The 16,180-nt window shown below is 46.2% G+C and overlaps 1 protein-coding gene across 2 annotated transcripts in view; it reads left to right on the forward strand.

Moving 5' to 3' along the window:
- Positions 1–16,180, forward strand: part of LOC310904690 (protein FAM169B-like) — a 194,999-nt gene that overhangs the window by 162,887 nt on the left and 15,932 nt on the right. For both annotated transcript variants that reach the window (XR_014588535.1, XR_014588536.1), the window contains one exon: positions 10,772–10,918. The gene's annotated coding sequence lies outside the window, so the exon portion shown is untranslated. The remainder of the gene's footprint in view (positions 1–10,771; positions 10,919–16,180) is intronic.

Genomic DNA, 16,180 nt, shown 5'->3' on the forward strand with positions numbered 1-16,180 from the left:
GCACAGCGAGGAGGGCTCTGATAGTCCTCCCATGCAGGACTCCAAAACACCTACTGGGACTCCCTGACAGTCCTTTTAGAAATCAGGACGGGATGGCACAAAACAAGGACATCTGGCAGGTTCAGCAGAATGGATCAACTGCAGATTCCCCTGTTGGTGAACTTGGCCAGCAAGCTATTTCAGCAGATGTTTGTCCTTAGGCATTGAATGCTTTCCGGATGCATCTTTCCTCTGCTTCTCAGGAGCAAGTGCCAGCACAATGGAAATTCACATAAGCTCACTGACCAACACTGGGAAGTGTTGACCTGGCTATGGGCTCCAGCTTGGGAACTGGGTTCCTTGAAAGAACAGAAGCTAATGCCTCCTCCAGGGAGTTATAGTGAAGAAATTCAGAGTATAAGGAGCATTCGCGTAGTATTTGTCAGTGGTTATTAGGTGCAGTCCTTTTTATTTTTGGAACAATTTCATCTTTCCCGACATCTTTGATTTGAATCCTATATTGACTCTGCTCAGTATACTTTCAAGCAGGTATATTAAATATGCAAGAGGAACTGCATTTTGAAGGGGGGTGGGAGAAAGGAAAGAAAATAATTATTGTTACACATTGGAGCATATTAATGAATACATTAATAATTGATCCACTGTTATGTTTCCCCCTAATAGTCATCAAAATCTGTATAAACCTGCACTACAATACATAACATCTCATTACAACGTTTGCTCAAAAAATCAATGCATATCTAAGTTATTTGTGTCAAAACTCATTTATTTCCACAATAACATGGACTGTCAAACCTTGACATCCTGTTAATAACATCCAGTGCATTTGCATATTATTCAAATATTTCCTTTTATGAAATGGGGGACTTTTACTTACACCGTCCTGCTTGCAGTGCTTCATATATTTGCACATTAGCTCAATTCACACAGTTATAGAAGGGTTACCTGTGGCAACTAATTATACTGCACTTTATGCATATTAATGAGCCTTGTGAGCAGCCGTCCTCTGTTCTATGGTGAGATGAGGGGGGGAAAAAATAACAGTGTAAGTGGGAGACCTATTACAGGCAAAATGCAGGCGAGTGGAAGATGGATATTTTATAATGTTTTCTCTTTGATGCCCACAGCCTTTTAGAACAGACCAACCTGGGTGGGAAAAATGCCTCACAGCAGTCCCAGCAGCTTTGAGGTCAGATGTGAAAAATATTACCTTTTCTTTCTTCTTTTTTTTTTTCTTTCTTCTTTCTTTTCTTCCTCTCTCTCCCTCTCTTCCCTCTCTGCTGCTACCTTTATTTTCCGGATGCTGTCTTTGCGAGGTGCTGAGTGCTGCCCTCAGCCCCCGTTGAGATCAGCACCTCCCAAGATCAGGCTTTAAATGCGTAGCCTAAAGCCACCGTCTGCGCTCTGATGAAGTCATCTTGCAAAAGGCCTTTTCACCCGCCTGGATGAGAGCGACATATTTTGTTTTGAAGGAGCGTTTCAGCAGCACATGCTAGCAGGAGCGGAGACCCAGCTGCAGGCTGTTCAAGCGATTCCCGTGACCAGGTGTCACAAGGACAACGGGAAACGTCGAGCCATGAGAACGGGAAGAGTTGGCAGCCCCAACTGCAATACAGAGAAGGGCCACATCCTGCGCATGCAAATGCGTGCACAGCAATCAAGCCTTGTTCCCCCCCGTTACTCTCGAAGTGGGCAATCTGTCAGCCTAGAGGTCTTGCAAAGGGCAAAATCCGTCTGAGAGGTGTGCCAGAGTGTTCTCGGAGGGCACGTGGTGCCAAAGACTGAGCAACCTCCCAGGCCGGGGCGCTTCTTGAGAATGTCTCCACCTACTTCAAAAAAAGAGAAAAGCTCCCGCGTTGACACAATGGCAGGCAGAAAAGGAAGATTTGATTTTATGCAACAGCAGATGTCTCCTAAGCAGTAATCACAGTGTCAGATAGAAAAACTAATCATATTTCAGTAGCTTGTTCAGATCTCTGATTAAAATTCAGTGATACCATTCCTGGATCCTAAAATGCAGCAGTCATCAGAAACAAAAGAGAATGTATCATAATTAATGCAATTAAAAGAGCCCTTTCCTTTCTGTCTCTCTGGGTACGCTATGCTGACCTTATCAGAGAGTAAAACCACTCTCCTCAGCACTAAAATCTGACTCGGTGTGAGAGTAAGAAACCCCAGCCCCTTATAGCCCCCTCCAGGGTGTGTGTACGTGGGGTCTTGTGCACACGGGGAAATAAATAGGCTTGGTTGCTTCCTCCCTTCAGAAGAGGGGAGAAGGCAGATGGAGCCACAGATCCAGCCTCCCTTGTTTCCTGCCACATACAGCTCTATTGATTGTTTTGCTCTTAAACTTTAGTCCCGATTAGTGGTTGGCATCCCAACCTGCCCCTTCCAGGACAGGTCAAATCCCTAGATTCTGATTTTTTTCGCAGCCAGTCCCTGGGCCACCTGCCGTACAAATCAGCCAGAATTTGCTGGGTAAATCCTGACTAAAACCAGAGTAGGGCCCTTAGTTTGGTTGTCAGTGGGGTGCTCAGTCAATGTGGTGCTGGAGAGATTCCTACATGGACGGTGCTGGGTAGCCCTGGGACGATTCCCTTGTCATCAGCTGGCTTGGGCAGGGATCGGAATCGAGGCGCACAGATTGAAGAGTGAAATCAAGCCGTGCTATTTCATGCTGATTGCGGTTTCAGGTCTCATAATCAGTGAGTTTTCACAGGGAAAATGCACTTTCAGTGAGGATTTATTTGGCTTTGGATGTGAACTATTTTTGATCAGACCCAGAATGAAAATGATTTAAATGATGCACATTAAAAAGAAATATAAAATAGACAAATACGCAATAGCTTATGCTAGCTGAATATGGGAGAATATTTTTGTAGCAAAATAGCCATCTCGGTTTTCTGGTGGAGGGCTGGGGCAGAGGGTCCAGCTGTAAAGGGGATGTTTAACCTTCCTTTCCCTATTCATATGAACTGAAATGGCAGTGCCCACTTCATTTAAAATGACTGTTATCAATTCCTTTTACTTTACTATGGGACTTGAAGATTTTTGTGATCTGTATACGGTTTAATTCAGCATCCTGGGTAGGTGGAAAGGTACCTTTGCTTGCTGTTTGAGAGCTTTGCTCTAGTGGAGGTCTTCAGAGTAATTATTTGGTGCTGTATCCCATACCAATCTTGAAGAAAGGAGTATGAATGAAAGGCCAGTTAAGAGGTAGGAGCCTATATTTTACTTCAGAGCTTCTAAACTGTGAGTTGCTACTATTAAGTGCTTAAAAAAAAAACACACCTCTGGTACTTCACTAGGAGAGCTGACAACCTGCTGTCTTATTAATATAACTCTAACGTGTCTGAGAGATCCAGCACAGCAGATTATGTTCATGTCTCAGCCACAGTACTGATGATGATATGCTGGTAAATGTATCAATGCATCACCGGCTTCGAGCGCAGAAGTCTTTCTGTGTCACTTTCTGAATGAGATATGAAAATGAGAATGGTTTGTGCATCTACTCTGCTCAAGTAGCGGAGTCAAGCAGGCTGCACTGCTAGGCAGAAGTGCACCTGGCAGCGCTGATTAACTGCGGGGGCTCGGTGCTCTCTGCATTGTAGGGACGTCACTCACACAAGCAGTGCAATAGCTTGATCTGCAGATTCCCAGAATAAGAAGTCGATTTACAAAGACTGGTTTCTTCCTCAAGGAGCAATAAGCGAATCGTGCGCAAGCCATTCACCATTTCAAGTTCTCATCACCCGAGATTGGCCTCGCTGCTTCTGTTCCCTTTCTGGTGGAGGGGAGCAAGATAGGCCAGGAAAGGAAGTGGATAATTATTGCCTTGGGGCAGGTTAATTAGCACAGGTAAGGAGCATGGCTACAGTCAGAAATATGTCTTCACTTCCTTCTGTTATAGATTTTTCTATGTGACTAGACAAGTCATGTAGGTTTTTTGAACCTAGATGTGAAATGGGAATAATAGCTCTTCCTCCTTCTGTCATTTATCTGGCTACCCGTGTTCCGTCTAGCACAATGGAGCTCTGAGCTCAGTTGATCTCTCCACGTGCTAAAACAATAAACTGAAAAGGTACAGTCATAAGAGCAGTTTGGGAGATCACGCACAGGTTATTGTTAGAAGATAATCCTGGAATGAACTTTTCAGTTGGACAAAACTTGCCTCTGAGTTGTGAGGTTTGAAGTTCCAAGGGATTTTGTAACCCAGCGCTGGGCTTTGTACAAGGAGTAATGTGAAAGACACAGGTTGACTTAGGGCATCTAGTTATATACCAAATTTACAAGGCCAGTTTCTGTAGGGTCACGATACAACCAGAGAGCTCCCTCGCAGCACCTAGAAGTTCTCCTGGCTTGTCTTCAGGGGCGGCTTTTCCCTCCAGCATCTACCAGATCACCGGGACACCAGGCTTTTAACTTCACCCCACCGTTAGCAGATGTGAACTCTTCCAGAGTTTTTCCAATGACGGGCAGCTGCCTTCGGCCCCACGGAAATTTCTTAATGCAAATTCAGTGCAGCCAATGCAATAACCAGGTATCTGCACCGCTGGAGGAGGCCAAAACATTTTAGCTCTGAATTTCTTTTGGCACGGGAGCTGGTGTCTATGTCAGTGGCAGCGGGGAAGGAAATGAACTCTCTTCTCGCTGAGAAACATGGTCACCAAGACAGGAAATCAAAGGCGGATTAGACGATGGGATCGTTGGAGGAGCCCATGTGTGGTCTGATCTGGCAGCATCTCACACGTGTCCTTGCAGAGTCCCCTCTCCGCTCGGACCTGTGCTGCCAACGCTGTGTCGGTGCTGCAGATGTTACTGCAGCCCTGGCTTTTAGAGGAGCCGAGCGCTCCTGCAAACAGCACCGCTGCAGCGCTGACACGTAGGGGAGTTTATTACCCTTGGCAGCAGTTCTTTCTTAAGGTAACACCGAGCTACTGTATCTTACAGGAAAGGACCTAAACAATGATGTATTCAGGCTGATGGGACTGGATTAACCCATTAATAAATAGGAGGTGAAGAGAGCAATCTTGTTGAACGTAATGTATGCTAATGATGTGACCTGGCTAATGGAGCCCTTTTCTATATTCTGTCATTGCACACATCAATTATGCAGCCTCAATTATCATCCTGTTTTTGTATCATGTGGCTGAGAAATGAGAGACTTAATAGAGATGTTTCACCCAGTAAAATGCCTGATTAGGTTATGAAAGCAGAAACTCAAGGAAGAGAAAAAAAAAACTTTGTTACATTATATCCTGATTTAATTAGCCAAAAGATATTATTCTCAGTAAGGGCCTTTGAAGTTGTAGCAATATTGCTGTAGGCTCAGCAGCAGAGATGACTAACTGTCTTAATACCTACAGCAAATACACTGACATAGCACTTAAATGCAGACAGATCTTAGCTAAGCATTGCAAATTAGGCCAAGATCATTGTTTGCTCCATGTGGTTAAGGTTCCTGATTAAGGGGAAAGGAGGAGAGGGACTTCTGAGAGTCAGAGCTGCACTTCCACCTAGGAGAAAAGCAACAGCAGCCCATGCTACTGGTGGCACCTTGGTGCATGTGGCAGCTTGCACCAAGCAGCTCTTGGTAGCAGTTCTCAGATAAATATGTTTTCCCCTCTTTGCTGGGTGCTCATCACCCTACCTCTTCCCTTTTTTCCTCTTGTTTTCCTCCTTCCTTCCTGATTATTACATTGAGTTACTTTGATGAGTTTGGGTTTTACTGGCATTGGGATTCTGTGTCCCAATCGCAACCTTGGTGACAAGGACGTGGCAGCATCATTGAAATCTGTCAGGTTCACCCCTTGCTGCCTCGGGAAGGTTGCAGGCACTTCTTGTGCTTCTGATATGGACGGAAGCGATAGTCAGCCCTTCAGGATAGGGGTGGACGTTGGAGACAGCCTAACATGTGATAAGAAGTTACCAGAGTGGAAATTTATTTTATTTTTCATTTTGCGGTAGCAGAACCACTCCTATAAGGTGAGCTGTGACCCTCCTACAGTCGGCTTGTGCTTGGTAGACAAAATCTGTAGCTTTGGACAAGGTAGGAAAAAATCAAGTGGAGAAGGAACTAAGCAGTGGGAGGAAGGTGGAGTGAGCTAAGTCACCTCTGCAGTCCTTAGGGCAGATCCAGCAGCTCAGTGGCGTGCTGACTTCGCAGCAGGGACAGGTCTGTCGCTTCCAGACCCGGTCTGAAGGCAGCTTTGTGTTTTCTTCCACGGTGCCAGGATGACGACTACGAACTTCATGTTTTATTTTATTTTAGAATTAACCAGCCAGCTAGATCCCTGATAAAAATCAAGGGGCTGATTCACACTGTTTCCGATTGAATTGCAGTGGCACAGAAAGCTGGTGTAAAGTAAGGGTGAATCAGGTCCTTGGCGTGTGTCAGAGCTGTTAGTTCTTTCCTTCCCTCGGGGTCTCGCCTGCCATGATAAGGAATGATGTCATGCTCATTGCAAACATGATCGGAATGACAAAACTCCCAGAGTGCTAAATTTATGCCTCCTAACCCGTTCTTGGCCAGTCCATCTTCTGGTCTCAGTAAACAAAATTGGGAGGGCTGGGGAGAAATAAAGACCGGGGCCAACTACTCCAGCTGCAGCTGTTGGGTTTGAGTGCCTCCGCTTTTGGGTGCCCGTCTGGAGAAGTGCGTTCATGGCCTGTCTCCGAAGAGCTGAGTCTGCAGCTGAGGCTCCTCTTAACTGCGGATGTCTGGCGTTTCTAAAAACGGTTGGTATTGACCTAAGCTTTTAAATGCCTCCCTCCACAGCAGCCAAATAAAATAACAATAATGCTGTGATTTGCTAACTCAGAGCAGCATGTTGTCACAAGCTGTACTTTATCACTGGTGCTAGCAGGCTACATAACTCAGCTGGAAGTTTCCTTATTACCATACGCTTTGCGGGCAGTTAAGCCATCTTCAGATGCCCCGTTCATCCCATCCCAGTGCGAGGCACCTGCGATTTAATGTGCACGAGAGGTAGCTCCTAAGTGCAGGAGTCATGTAGTTTGGGTGGTTGAAATTGGTCAGGTCACTTGCCATCTGCCTAAGGAATGGCATTTAAACACTAAGGGCTATGTGCAATGAATTTCACTGGTTTTGTAGGGTGCCTTGAACTGCCCCAACACCCTGGTGGTCTGATTTTGTGCAGAATAGAGCTGGCTGCAAGTTTTAAGATGTCTGTAAGAATTTTAAATTCAAAAAAAAAACCCACCAAAATTCAAGGGTTTTTGCACTGAGAAAGCACTTGTTAGAAGCAGTGAAGCGTGTTGATTCATTTCTCCCACCAGTTTTTGAATGGTGATGTTTTAATATTTGAAAATGAAGGTTTTGAATTTCTGCATCCCTCTCTTCTTGCACACCCACCCTTCTCACAGGCTTTCCTGCAAGCTTCGGTTTTAATTTTTGTACCTTTGTGGACAGGAGTGGGGTCGCGCTTTTGAAGTACATGCTTCGTTACTGCTTTGTGTACTATCCTGTTAGCTTTGGCATGGTATCAAGCTTATCATTGCTTGATCCTTCATGCATCTCAAATGCAACACTAACTGCTAGGCTGCCTGTGTTGCTTGACCTTCTTTTCATTTCTATACAGTGGCCATATGATCTGTCACAGCTTTGAAAATTCAACTGCAGGGTAGAGATTTCTTTGCCAGAATTGATCCTTCTCTTTTCCTCAGAAACCGTCAGATAAAGGAATACTTGTGACAAATAACCATGAGAAAGATCACCACATTAGAAATCTTTCTGCTTTGTGCTGGGCTAGCTGCGTGTAATTTGGATGGGTCCTCAGTTACTTGTCTTTCACCTTTGGGGTAATTATTTGCTTGCTAGTGATGAAGATTCTTGATCCTATTTTGACCTGCAGAACTTGTGTTAAGGAAAGATTTGCCTTCAGGCTTCGTTTCACAAAAGGCTGATATTCCTTTTTTTTCACCACCATATTATATTAGTTGGAGAAGCTGTACAAGATGAGAAGCTCATTATAGCTTTAGGGTCATCACTGAATGACTTTATCCAATGGCCTTCAAGCACTTCCACAAGGGCTTTCATATCATCCCCATTATAATAATCTTGTATACATTGTTTTAATTTCTATATTCTTTTCATCTAGCTACTGAGGAAAGAGTGTTTTACAGTTATTAATGCATTTAGCCTTGAAGCTTGGGAGTTAGAGAAAACTTCATTATGCCCAGGGCAGGGGTGGGTGAATTGAGGAGCAGAGAAAGGAAAGGGTTTGCTAATGGTCCTGGAGCCTCACTCACACCTCACTTGCTCCCTGTGTGACTCAGTGATGAGTAAAATCAGGGCTAATATGGCTCCAAGCAGATCTTTTGTATGGTGTTTTGCTGCGTTATAATATCATTACCATTCGTTCAACTAAGGCGGAGTTGTTCTGTGCCTCTTGGCTAGAAGAGGTTGGGGTTTTTTCAACTCGGAGTTGAAAACAACTCCAACAATTTGGAATTTTCTAACAACAATGAAAATACATGTAATATTCAAGAGGAATGAACATTGGGGTACTTAAATGATTCAGACTGAACTTCAGAAGAGCTTCAGGCACCACACACTCCCGTGCCCTCCCCTGCTGGGCCCTGCTTTCCCGTGGCACTGCTGTCACGCTTCGGTCACCCAGCTCTGCTGGATCCTGGAGGTTGGGGCTGGGGTTGGAAATCTGGGCAGGTGGAAAAGGGAGCGAGCACGAGACCTGCTCGCTGGATCCCTGCTGAGGATCCTTGCACTGACGGCAGGCCCTTATTGTGCAAAACATTGCTCACTTAAAGCTGCTTTTCAGCGGAAACTTTTCACCAGCTCTACACTTGCTCTCATTTGCAGTTTCTTCTAACGTCTTACCCGTTGCGCAGACGAAAGCTCCCTCCTAATTCAGAGGTGGCTGTTAACAACGTGTGTTAACCAAGCAGCGCTGGTTGTAGGCAGAGCTGCAGCATCTGAACAAAAGTGCCTCGAGTGCGACCAATAACTGTCTGTGGTGGCTCTGACTGCAGCAGGGTAGGACATTTAAAATTCAGCCCATGCGCTTTCCGTTCCAGAGAGTTTTGTGGTTTGCACAAGAGTGGTTATTGATAGTTTACCCAAATGTTTTTTGACAGCCCCTTTCACACGTTCCTCCTAGGTGGTACGGCGCACAGGGCTGCTTTTTATCACTGTTGGTTGGATGTTACCCAAGGCAGCCGTTCTGCCCTTGTTCATCACAAAACGATCCATAAAGCAAATTGGGATATCTAAATGCACCAGGCTGTTCACAGATCCCACAGCAATTATTTCGGAATGTTGGATGTAGAAATGCTTGCCAGAGGTGGAAAGCAAGTTGCGAACCATATGAAATCCGCTCCCTGTGAGCAGTGGCTGGTCTCAGTCCACTCTCCCTTGCCTAGGGGGAAGGACGGTCTTGGCAAACCACCCCAGCACTAACCAGACGGCATATTTAGAGCTGAAATATTAAGTGCAGCCCACCATGGATGGTCTGTGTTGGAAGTTAGACTAAAGGACAAAACTGTTCTCTTTCATCCTCACCGTCTACTTATTCTTCAGCCTTTGACATCTGACATGAGGGCTGCTGCGCTGAGCCTCCTATGGCCACTTGTCATCACCCAGTGGTGGGGACATGCTGCAGCCCTCATCGATGTGAAGGCAGACTTACCTCCTCCTTCTTCTTCGCTAGCATTAATTTATTTTCCCACGATCTTTCTCTCCTGGCCCTCAAGCTGAATTCAGCAAGGAGTTTAGGAAGAGGAGGAAGCTCTGGCTCACATGCAAGTCATGGGTTCCCCAGGCTGGAGCAATGGTAATGTACTGATGTGTTAGGGGGAATTTTGCCTGATAAAAAGACGTAGAAAGAGCCACAGGAAAGTGCCTGCATGTATCAGTAAGTGCCCAGTTTGTACAGGGCTAAACCAGAGGAGCAGCACACGGTGAGCTGGACAGCCAGTGCTGTGCACTGACAGAGCTGGGCACGTGGAAACCTCTGTTTCTGACCAAAAATGTCTGTCCTTGCCACTAAAAATAATAATAGAATTTATTAGAGACCAGATCTGGAAGGTATAAATCCGTTGTTTTATTGGTGACCTGAGGCAGTTGTGCACATATGTATGAGAGTGTATATATATTTAATATATATATAGATCATGTGTGGGTGTACAGATGAGTATCTATACCTGTGCTTCCGAAGTCAATTGTATTCTATGAAATACTTGAAGTGGTTCTGACCTTTGCTAATTAACATTGCACTTACAGGTAAATGTTCATATACATAAACTGCACTTCCAAATCTGCTGATTTTTGCCTTAGAAAAGTAGCACCTGCCAATTTATTATATCACTTCTGAACCAGGAGGATGACCAGAGGCGCTCAGGGACTGTGTTGTAGGGAAGGTTGTTGGTTCAGTTGAGGTGGGCTGCACGGCCACAGCATTTGTGCCCCAGGTACCTCACAAGCAACGCTCGGAGCCCTGGACACCCTGGGTGCAGCAGAAGGAAAGCGAGAGGTGGCTTTTGGGGGAGAGCAAGGGCATCGTTCATGAAGAAATACTATGAAAAGGCTGTATTTCTTATATTTCAACCCCCTGTTTAATTCACTGAGTACTTCTGAAATGCGTTTCTGATTTTGCTATATTTTGCCTTTCCTGCACCTCTCTGGCCCCGTGTCTCTTTTATTTTTCATTTTTCCTAAGATTCCCCTGTCACCCGATCTATGATTCATGGCTTTGCTCTCTTGCTGACACCTTCCTCTTTTCTTCTTACACAGAGGAATCAACCCAGTGGCCAGCCAGCTTTCTGCAGGCCATGGCCAAGGACTTCTTGCTCAACATGGGACCTCCAGATCAGTCTGGGAACAGGGGATTAGGACCCTGTGAACGCCTAAGCAGATGGATATAGCTGCCTTGAACACATGGTCAGATGAGTATTTATAGTACGTGTCTCTGGGTAGATGCATGTTTTTGTGCATGTGTTGCATGTAGAGATGGTTATTTAATGACTGTCCTGCTGTTGACCACTCTGAACGATGTCTCCTCTGTTCCTGTGCCTGATGCGTACATGTGTGCACGGAGGATGCTCTGTCTTTGAGTCTGTGTATAATGGGATAGCCAGCTGAAATTTGGACCTTTGCTTTCATGTGAAGCATTATCAGATCATTCTTTTGCTGAACTGGTTGATCTGATTAGAGGTGGCTTAAAAAAAAAAAAAAAGGAACAGGTGGCAGACATAAATACACAGCTGTGCATTATTGCTGATTTTATTGCTATTTTATAATGTTGTCCATGGTTATTTTACAACAATTTTCTCTATTCGTGACATTGCTGTAAATCTCACTGTAAAATGGCCCTAATGTGCAATGAATACCGTTAAGTAAAGTGGAGAAACTTAAGGAATCACTCTTTTGTGATGAGGAGAGAGACACAGAGAGAGATGCAGCTAGAGGAGCAGAGGAAAGCCATGGGGAAAGAATTAAGGGGCTGAAAGGCTTGTTATGTAACAAGGGTAATTCTCTGCATGTGATGCCATAAAAGCATCTCAGGAGAAAGCAATAGCTCGTTTGACCCACTAGATGGAGATGGAAAGAAGCATTTTCTGCATGATGACATTCGTGGTAGCTGCCTGCTATGCTCTCTGCTTCCTTATTGAATGGCTTTTACTTACAGTATCTTAAGCCTATCCTTAAAGCAATTACAAGATTTCTCCAGAGTAACATTTGGCATGTGTAGGCTATATCTAGGCTTTTAGCACTGGCTAATTTGCCTGGCCTGATTATTTTTTTTTCTATAAGTTCCCATTTATATTCATGGTCAGTATCTATTGTAGTTACAGGCTTTTCCACACAAAAGGCACCTCATTCTTTTCTTAATTTTATTGCAAATTAATACAGCTTCTTGTATGTCAGCAGGATGAGGCTAGAGAATTGGAAATACTTTTCCCTCTGAAAATCAATACCTCGGTGCCTCTTTCCATCATGAACTTTGCTCACTTCTTTAGTACCTATAGAGCCTTTTGGGGTCAGGTCCTCTGGCTAGGACTGACTGAACTACAGAGTTCCCACCGCTTCGAGAAGTTCAGCACCAGTGTGTGCTCCAAGCCAAAGTAAATCTTGGAGCTGCTGTTTGTGGAAGATGTCAAAACGTTTGAAACGTTTTTGCGATATCTTCACCCCCTTTTTCTAAAACAGGTGATTTTGTCACAGAACGAAGCCAAAATCTTACAAATGCCTCAAAACCATAAATCCTGGTATTGAGTCAAAAAAACAAAAACTAACCCAGACCTCCTGACACGTGGTGTTTCTGAGAGAAGGTAGCAAGGATGCTCTGCAGCTGGGAGCGCGGGGATGCCCCTGCCATGGCAGTCTGCGTGCTGCTTTTCCAGATGTTCAGCTGCCCGCCGTGGAGACTGGAATCCCAGCTTAGCTAGCAGAGCCTGAAGAAAACAGGATTCCTGTTCCTCTTGGAACCCATGCCTACAGACCCACCGCGGTGGAAGCTTACAAGATATTTCTGACAAAATTTTGGATTCAGCACAACGTCATCTTGCACTGGTGCATTGCCTTACAATTTCTGACCAGTTCTGCAGTGACTGCTATGGGATGTGGGGAATGCTTCACTGACTACCAGAAAGTCATGGAGTGTCTTCTGTGGTGGGAGCTGAGCGTCCTTGCACTGCTCAGGAGGTGAAACAGCCTTTGCCGTAGTTCATGAGAATCTCTTATGTTGAGATTTAGCTAACAGAAACCACCGTGCAGCTGGGGCAGGCTGAGAGCCTGCGGCGGTGAAGTTGAGGCAGCTCTGCTGAGGGATGGGGAAGCACAGAGCTGCTGCAATTCATTTGCCCCCTGCCTGCATGACCGTAACTTGAGCGCTAGGCTGGCTTACCGTGCCCTTCTGCTGTGCGGTAAGCTGTGTTCCTGCTCTGTACCTGCTCTCTGGCTTGTAAAGGCTGTGATGGCTGAGCACAGAAACATGCCTGAACATGGCCACGAGTACTACACAGACGTGTAAGAGGGAACACACTGCCCCACAGGGCCACGCTCCAGCTGCTCAGGGTGTGTATCTCCTTGCGCTGTTTGCACTTGAAACGCTTGCTCTGGTCTCTTGCAACCCCCAAAGGACTGGCAGCTGCAGAGCAGCACTTACTCTTTCATTCTTTGCTCTTCTTTCTTCTCCTGGTTGTCGTGCACTGCATGGGGCAGGGATGGGTCCCAGGGCTCACTGTGTGCTGCATCTGCAGCTCCAGGGCCTTGTGGGGCAGTACTTGAGACACTTGTTCAGCTGTTTGCTCAGTGTTGTTGTCACATTTCTTCGAAGGAGCGAGATCAGAAAGCACTTCAGCAAACTTCCCTCTATACACCTAACTTCGTGAATCACTTTCCAGCCTGCCAAATGTCAGTAATGTGAATGGGAGCTGTAAGGCTCGGGGCTGCTCTTGCTGAGAAGCTTTCCCACACAGAAGGTTTGGCTTCCACAGAAGCCTATAGGTGATCTTTAGCAGGTGGTGATATACTGGATGTCAGAGTAAATGTTCTAACGGGCTGCTCTAGGGCTGAGCTGTGTAAGCTGCACGAAGGAGGGAAGTAAGGAAGTGCAAGCATCAGCCTTCCAACTAAATGGTGGCCACAGTTTAGCAAGGGTGGGGGATTTGTCCTGCCCATGATCAGGAAATCTCCATTAGGAGAGGAATGGGAATGGGGCTTGATTAGGGGGAATTTCCTGTGGGCTGGAATGCTGCCGAGCTGCAGTTCGTGCAGCTACCCCTCCCTCCCCAGTGCCTGGCTCTTAGCGTGGCTTCGCAGCATTGTCCCATAGACCACAGCTCTGGGCAGCTGCCCTGGCTGCTTGTCCCCAGAACTGCCTCCGGAGCCTTTCTGCAGTTAGCAATCTGCTTTAATCCCCCAGGAGATTATTTATCCTCATAGCAGAGCTCTTGCAGCTGAGACTGTGCCTGGCCTCTGTTTCGGAGCTGCCCGAGTGCTTGCTGTAACAGCTGCCTTGGTGGAGGTGAATTTTCAGCTCTGCCAGAAGAGGCTTGCAAGGAAGTTTGCGTTATACTTAGTCATGCTGCTTGGTTCCAGCCGATGTTATTTGTCCCACAAGACCACAAATGCAAAAATCACTTACAAACGTGTAAAAGCCCCCAAACCACTGAGCACCAGACAGAAACACTCTTTTACAAGCCACTGATTGCTCTGAGGGTCCCTCTGGCATTGAAAGCCCTCCATTTGTTGGCCTTGTGTAACCAAATACACAAACTATGTCTCTCAGGTGGCAGGGGGAGTTTGTTTCCAAATCTGAGTGCTGTCGCCAAGAGTGTGTTAGAGCAATAGAAAATAAGTATTTGCTTAAAGAGGGATTACACTTTCCAACTCAGAAACGTGTAAGATTTTTCAAACTGATTGCAACTCTCTTTCTCTGGAGAGGACAAGTGTTGTGTGGCTGTAAGCTGGAGTGGTAGGAAATTGGAGTACGGGTTGTTTGACGATATTTGAACAATGTTTTTAGAAAACCCACCGATAGATAGCAGGTAGGTCACTGCAAGGGTTGGTCAGGGCTCCCCAGTTCTGCAACATCCCACGTCCCTGCTGGGAACCCAAAACTGCCCAGCATGGGGAACGTGCTGCCCCAGGGACCTTTCGGAGCATCTCTGAGGCGCACGGCTGCACGGCTGCTGTGGGTGAAAATGAGCAGTGCTCTTTTGCTGGTGCCTGTGCCTGCCCTGGGATGTCATCCCTGGCTTCTGCGGGAGGAGTAGGTGCCAATATACCAATAAGAATTGTGTCTGTGTAATAGGCACGGGGCTGCAAAAGGTGGATTACTCAGCTCATTTTCTGCATGTGAAAGGCCATAGCTTGAATATGAACCTAATCTTTCTGTTTGTTGGTGGTCCAAATTCCCATTAACTAGTATTTTATGCCTTTTATTTCTGTAATACAAATGAGTGGGTGCTGAGAGTGTTCTTGCCCCCGCAGTGAAGCCATGCTCCCTGTTCCCGGCACAGCAAAGCAGGCAGCACGCAATCCTACGGGACTGGGATGAGGAGAGGAGTCCCTGTGTGATGAGAGCAGAGCCCAATGTCTCTCCTGTGGTTAAATGAGTGGTAGGACTCTAACGGGAAGAGTTTGGGACGGCTGGTATCATGTGTAGGAAGAATTGTGAGGGTGGAAAATGTTTTGTGAGATCGTGGAGGGGAGGGAATGATCCCTCGTGTGTGATGCAGCAGGATGGGAGCCGTGCTGTGGGCACTCCTCTGCGTGGGGCTGGCCTGAAGGAGGTCTTGAGCAGCAAAGCTTGCACCTGCTCTACTGAAGGAAAGGCATTAGGAAGGGGAACCTGGAGGTCTGTTTGACCTCCAGAAGTGGCACAAAGACACCGTGGTTTGTTCCCCTCCATGCGGTGACAGCTTTCTGAGCTGGGGGGCACATGACCCTGGCCACCTTTAACGTCCCCGGCTGCAACAGAGGCAGAGGTAACGTGTTTGTCGAAGGATCTGGCTTTCGCGTGTTGTACACCCATGTATCTATTTCAGGGTAGAGCAGCTTCATTGAAACTGCCTGTAAAGATTAAATTATATTATTCTCTTAACATGACAAGAGGGTGACAGACTCCGGTTTCCCTGCACAATGGCACACAGCGAAGCGGAACTCTGAACATGTACCTGCTCCCTCCCAGGGAGGAGCGTATCAATCGAAGAGCTGTGTAATGCATTAGAAGGATGAGGAAGCGTGGATTAATTTCGACAGCCTGATGTAAAACACGAACATCCCCTTCTCGAGCGAAATTGCAAAGGGGGGTTCTGGGCATGTCAGGTATCACAGAGCAGGCAGAGCAGGGGGGACTCTACAACACCAAGGGGGACAGAGGGCCAGTAGAGGACCAGCTTTAGGGTTTTTCAGCTTTGTTCTCTTGTCAGCTTCTGACCTTACAGAAAATTAACGCAACTTTGCATACATGGATTCAAATAATCCATTCTGTTTTCCAGATGGGAGCAAGAATGGTCCCTTGCTTGGGGACTAGCTGAGGGAATTAAAAGAAATTCGCTTTCCGAATTTTCTCCTTGCCCCTTGGCAGATCTGCATGGGTAAACTTAGATTTTGATGGGAGTTGGGAACTGAAGATCTCTGGGCCTCTTTTTCTTGTTTGCAGAGCAGCATTTCCCTGCCTTACGGAAGTGTGGT

Source organism: Anser anser (assembly GCF_964211835.1).
Source record: "Anser anser genome assembly, chromosome: 10".
Lineage (NCBI taxonomy): Eukaryota > Metazoa > Chordata > Aves > Anseriformes > Anatidae > Anser > Anser anser.